The sequence below is a fragment of the Mycteria americana genome, chromosome 9 (assembly GCF_035582795.1).
Source record: "Mycteria americana isolate JAX WOST 10 ecotype Jacksonville Zoo and Gardens chromosome 9, USCA_MyAme_1.0, whole genome shotgun sequence".
Taxonomy (NCBI): Eukaryota; Metazoa; Chordata; class Aves; order Ciconiiformes; family Ciconiidae; genus Mycteria; species Mycteria americana.
In genome coordinates this window covers 14,124,428-14,131,457 of record NC_134373.1, presented here as the reverse complement: position 1 = coordinate 14,131,457, position 7,030 = coordinate 14,124,428, and positions in this window count along the sequence as shown.

Genomic DNA, 7,030 nt, shown 5'->3' with positions numbered 1-7,030 from the left:
CTGGAGATTAAGAACTTCCTGACCCTCTCCTGTGCTCCCCTTCACATTGTGCACAAAGAGTCATTTGTGGGGTGCACGCTGGGCCAGACCCCCAGACTGAACTGTATTCAAAACAATATAAGGGGGAGAAGGAGAGTTATTTGTACTGATGATTTACTGGTACGCGTAGTGCAAGACGCTGCTCTCATCAGCACAGCTCTGCAGTTGTGCTGGCGTGTGTGGAGACACAGGTGCAGGAGCAGAACCTGTGGCAGGAGCTTCCTGCAAGAACATCTGGAGTGAAGGGGCAGTGGAGCTCAGGCCAGTATCTCCCCCTCCTCAGGCAAAAACATAACGGCATCTTACATTTCAGTCATGCAAGGAATCACCCTCCAGCACAATAAAGCAGAGAGGAAATTCATCCCCAAACATGGAAAACTGAGGATGATTGAGCAGATTTTTAAAAAGAGAGATTTTTGTTTCTGTGCTGCTCTGGATGGGAGAAAAAGGCAATAGGAGAAAGGCAGAAAAGTGATAGATGAGAATGTGTTAAAATAATTCCCCCACTCCCCAAAAGTGCTGAGTATGAGTACAGTGGTAGGAGACAAAAAAAAAAAAATATGGGGAGGCCAGGGAGAGGTAATTTTATGGCTTGTATTATGTTCAAAGTTAGACATGCACTAGAACCTGACATGAAAAACCTGTGCACCCACCAAATTATTGTGAAGATATTGATTTAAAACTGGTAAAGCCCTCTTTCCACAGATCATCTGTTCTCAGTAGAAGTAAGGTCAAGAAGGTTCCCACTTTCTCCATCTCCTTCCACATACAAAACACTTCAGATGTGATAACAGCTTTGTCAACAGCCAAGAACATAGAGTTGTTACACCAGTTTGCATTCAGAAGATAACTAGTGCACTGAAGATAAAAGCAAATATACACGATTACCATTCTAGCTTTTATTAGATTTGAGCTCAGAGCATAAATAGCACCAAAATCAACAATAAAAAAAGTTGCATATTAAAAAAAAATTACCATTTAAAGTGAACCACTTCAGGCAGAAGAACCTGCAATCTTGAGCTGTAACTTTGAGAGCTTTCTATCTCCTGCAAGCAGCTTTTTACAAACTTCACTTCCTCTTCTATTCTCCATTCTGGTCTCTTGCCAGTTATCTGGAGTACTCTCAGAGGTAAGTGATCCTGAGAAAACATCCAACACACAGTGAACTAAGAGCTAAAAGCAGAAGCCAAGGAAGAAACACCTGCACACTTCAGAAAACTGAAGAGTGTTATCTGATCTGTAAGAAACATAAATAATTAATTTCCAATTTTCTCTCCCATTTAATTTTAGCTTTAAGAGAAACATCTGTGAGAAAAAGTTAAATTTATGTCTAAAAGAACAGTGACCTGACAAAGTACAACTGAATTTTTAGCATGGTCCTTTAGGACTTAAACACTGTACACTTAGATCTAGGATAGAAGATATTTTTTAGGCCAAATTTGTGGCTAATTAGCAAAACCACTGTTAAATCGTAAGCTGCAGGGGGGGAGAAATTAAGATTTGTTTTCTTCCCATTGCTGACCAGTGTTTCTCTCAATGTTTAAGAAAAGGTACTATGCAAGGAGGGTACTACGTGAAGAGCAAGAATGCGTACTTTTACCATTATATTCTTCAGTTGCTTATTCCTTCTTATTCTTGCTTATTCCAGCTCTCATTCCTAACACAGCTTAAATTACAGCATGCTTGAGGGTGATTGTTCTAGGTGCTCCCAACTCACTTGGATTACGTACATTGACCATCGAGTTTTCACACAGGGAGACCTCTATCTTCCCTTAAGCTGGAAAGCAGAATTCCATGAGCCATCCTTGAAAAGATAAATATAAGCAGCTCTGCATCAGGTGGAAACACAAATGCAGCTCTTCTTGGGAGCTGGAAGAAACCGAAGGTTTTTCTTCTGCTCAACAAGTACCGCAGAGCACACGGGCACAGCCTCAGAATTTCTTCCTAGCTCAGTCAGAGCTCAGATTAAGACCAAATTAACAGCTGAAGGCTCTGTCAGTTCTTGAGACTTGACCATTTATGACACCATTGGTTTCACTAAACCGATGCAAATTCCAAGCACAAAGAAAGTTTGTCACATCTAGACTTGATGTGACACACTTGTTTATAAACAAGCTATGGTTTGTAGATATTGTTGTTGACATGCTGTCAAGTGACCAGGTCAGATTATGCAAATGAAAAGGAAGTGCCCTCGTGATGGGAGAGGTGGTAAGTAAGGATTCTGGTCCCTGTGTCCCACCCCACCCCTTCCCCTGCCTGAGTCTGGTTCTATATTTGCTATTCTTTTTTTGTGGAAGACCCCAAACACAGTGACTTGCAGCACAGATGGAAGATCACCTACAGAGGAACAAAAGTGCCAAACCTTTGAGGCTCTGAACATGGTGGTTTTGAAGGACAGTTTGGAATGCTTCCTGTTCTGGATAAAAAGAAAAAAAAATTGGAAAACGCTTTGGTTGTTTTAGGTTATTACAGGGTTAGAAGCATACACTAGTATTTCCTCATAAGAAATTTCTGCAGAAATACGACATTATCCACTTTAAGTTAAGGCTTACTCTGTAAAAAGCATATATATGACAGGACCTCAGACAAAAGCTCTCCACTGTTTCTTTATAAAACAAGCTTTCATTTACTTTAAGAAAATGTACACAGATAATACAAAGATCGGGAGGCACAACTGGCCTACAGTTTCAGTATGACATGCAAAGATAGCAATGCATGGATAAGTACTCATTAACAGTTTGGTACATACTCATAAAAACATTGAGATCTGTCCAAACACTAGGCATCCTGTCAAGCAGATCAGAGACACACAGTAATTCTAATACTTCGGAAAAGGAAGATTTACTTTTATTCTCTATTGAAAAATCCTCTTCCTCCCACCAAAGAACGTGGGCTTATAGAAGTCACGTCATCAACCTTTAACCTCCTCTGTTCCATTCCTGCAGGTCCTCCTGTAAGATCTTACAAACTTTCTTCGTGATCTCCACGTCCCTTGCAGGCTTGTACAACTTCTTGAGTGGGCAAGTAGAAAGAACAGCTATGTCAGAACACAAAGACAAACCATCACTGTTTCTCAAGGGGTGCATTCAGGACTAGCACAGAGAAAGTTAGTTTGGAGTGAGGACACTGGGACTGAACTCCTCCCTCTCCCACTGATCTGCCAATACACACATCTGTTTCTGGCTCTCCCGCTGCCATTTGTTTGCCATAGCTAATTACATTTTAAATAGTATCTAGAGACAGACTATTCTACAAATAGCAGAAGCAAGTCTCTGATCTTTCCTGGAGCCACTGAACTATCAACATTTAACCAAAGGATAGAGCTAAAATTTTAACAGTATTTTAGTGATAGCTTATGCCATATTGACGCTGTCCCGCTGTAGAAATCAAAGTGCATTAGAAAAATGACCAAATGGCAGATCCAATAGCATCTAAGTTTTTGCTTCTAGTTCCTTCGTACTTCTACATCCAGAAATTAACTTTTATGAAATCACTATGCTACAAACAGATTTTCATCCTCCTATGAGCCTTATCAATCTCTATTAGAAAAAAGATCAGGAAGAGCGAGAAATTTAATTTGCTTAGAACAGCATGCCCTTGTTTAAACAGGCAGACTGTCATTAGCAGAAGCCTAGTACATGCCAAATGACCAACTGAGCTGCACTGCAGAGAGCTGAAGATGGTAGTAAAAACATGAATTCCAATTATCCACATTAAAAGATCTGATTATATGTGCCCTAAAATATTTGCATCATTTAACCACAGTTAAGTGTAATTAAAACTGTATTAAAGAACTACATGCAAACAACTATATCCATGTTACCATTTTTTTTCCTTTTTTTTTTCCCCCAAGGTACATACAATCCCTTATGCATATATCACTTAAAACTATTAAGCATCCAAAGATAACTTTTTCCATAAAGAGGTTATCATATGCATGCGTTTCGCAAGTTTTCTTCTATCTAGCACAGACTAACGGATTACTGATGAGAATTACTCTCACAGCATCCAATGCTCCTAATTTTCTGTCCAGGGAAGACTTCTTAGGACAAGGACACTCAGTATTTGTCCTCAGAAAGCATTCCATGCTTTTTAAATCCCTTCCGTACTAGAACAGGATGGGGCCCTAGATGACAAACACCAACTAATACCTTCTATGATACAGCAGTACTGTTTATGATCACTCCTTTAAATACTCTCCAGAAAACACATCAAATCACTTCAGAAAATAAAGATGTCATTTGTCACGTGCATTAGAAATGGAATGAAATACTAAGGTGTAACAGCTTACATTGGGAAAAAACCCCCAAACACACACACACATACACTCCTGTCATGTGACGAGATTTTTGCCTTCCCCTCCTTCTCCCCCCAAATCATACCTTAGTTGATGCTTGTTGGATAGACCTGCTGGATAGCTTCTGACCTAAAAAAATCAACACAGCCTGTTTTACACAACACTTTTTTCATTCATTAATGAGGTGCACTGTTGCTGGGAGAAGATAATCATTACTGATGGGATAGGCTCTGAAGTTTATTCCTACAAAAGCTTTGTTCGGAAGGGAAGGGCAGATCAAGGAGAATTTGCTCATCAGAGATCCATGAAGAGCAGTAACTTTTCACAGCACCATCCTCAGCTATATCACACCTTCAATCCCTAATGGAACAGATTCTTCCTGCCTAACCTTCTGAGAACATACCTGTTTGAATAGGCTTAATGGAGCAAATTGTAAGTTTGCCAACAGACACAGCCAGCTACTATCCACAGCCAGAATCAGGAACTCAAGTGGCATGAAAGGGAAGAGGCCAGTCCTAACAGCTGGCAGAAATTATCCTTTTCTCCTTGTTTTCTCAAATCTTTTCAGTTACTGTGAATGTAACAAGTGTCCTGTGAAATGTGGCTGCCTGATATTCATCCAGGTAAGGATGATAAGCCCCAAAGCAAGCAAGGAAAAAAATTAATGAAATTAAAAGGAACATATGGATTTCGGATCCTGGGGAGACAGGAAGAAAAACTGACAGGAGCAAATCTCACTAGTGTTTACTTGGGCAGTGAACTCACCAGCTGCTTCAACAGTGTAAACAGTAAAATATCGAGAATTGGAGGGCCTGAGGGCATGGGATTTGGGTGGAAGCCCTAGTAAGTGTGAAGGAAGAGAGACCTGGGTTGGCAGCAAGTTAATTCAGTTGGAAATAAAAGGTGTATTTTCCTTGGTAACATGTAAAGGAAAAGAGTCTATGCTCCTGGGTTGAAGGTCCAAGAGGAGTTTCTTCTTCATATTAGAAGATAAGAATGGGTGTCTCAGACTACAAGAAGTCATTTAGCTGTGTCTGGTACTCACCAAAACTCAAAGCAGCTCTGTTGGTTTTGAGGGCAGGACAGGATTCCCTTTTCTTCCATACCTTTAAATTCCTACCATGAACTCACCCTATCCATTACTGGCATAGATTCAGGAGCTGCACTGAACCTTTGCAATGGGCTCACAATCCCTCTCCAGGGCCCCAGAGCCCCCCCAGCGCAGCCCCTTCCAGCCCTCCTTGGAGGACCATTGCTTTTCACACACCTTCAGGACCTTCTTCCACCTGGTCTCCCTCGAGCTGTCCTACTTGTTCTCCTTCATCCCCAGAAACCACTGCCCTCAAGTAGCTCTTGTATTTCTCCCCATGAGCCCCCATAACCACAACATAGACCATTACTTTAAAAGAAAAAGTAGTTTACATTTGAATAGGAATATTATACATTAAGTTACTATATAAATATATATATACACATACATATACAGACATTTGTCTCTAAATTTTGTACAAACTGCAACAACCTTCATACCACATGACCAAGTCTGGATTTCTAAACAGCACGAAAAGGACTCATTAACACCACTGGTTTCCATCCAAGAGGCTGCCAGCCTTGAACAAGAGCTATGGATGTGTGCCCTTTTATGTCTTCTCTACATTTCAGCAAAAAATTATTTTTTGCATGCACGTACACAAGCACAGCCCTTCTCATCAAGCCAACCAATCACTGTTACGGGTAACCAACAACGAGGATAAACTGGAGAATAATTTGTTCATTTACATACTGTGGAAGCTCAGGATTTCTAGGTTTGCAAAACAAACGGTTGAACATAACAACCACAAGAAAACAAAGTAAACATCAGAAAAACATCTACAATTCCAACACAAAGTAATAACCAGCTACTTTGCACCAAGCTACATAGCTTCCTGTGAAAAATCAGCCTCAAGTATTCTATGCAAACAAACTTAAGTGCATCAAAAGTGGTATTGTATACTTGTGATTTTTTTCATATACATAATAGAGTCTTTTCTGTAAAATTTAGGTGGACATTTGTGAACTAAGGTGTTAAGCTGAATACAGAGACTGGATATGGGTGATGAGTTTGTGTTCCTCCATTAGCAACATGCACAAAACAAATGTAAACATACTCTTCAAAGAGGAAAGGTTACACTAAATTAAAAAAATAACACAGTAATAAACTGGAGTATGTATTTGGAAGACAAAGAACTGAAATTCTGTGAAAATGAAGGAAACTGAAAACAAAAGTGTGAGTATTGGTTGAAGAAGCATTTAAAATACAATTTTTCGATGAACAGAATTGAAACTCTCATCCCCAGCTTTTAAAAACAACTAATTCTTTACTGCTTCTTTAAATTTCTCCCAACTTTTTGTTCTATTGTTTTCAGGGTAGATTATAAAATTCATTTCAAAGCTTGCAATTCAAGATGGACTAAAAGAATACTTTCTCCAGCTGTGAGCACTAAACCAAAAATAGAAGTACTGTAAGAAATATTGTTCAGCCCAGGATGAGACTGTAGTTCATGGGAAGAACAGTGACTGTTAAAGAACAGATCTGTTAATAAGGGAACTAAGCAAGAACTGATGGAAATGTAACTTCTCTTTCCTTAAGCTTTTACTCCAACCACAAATGTGTTATCTGCTTTGAAGAGAACTAAAACTGAAGTAACCTCTTGC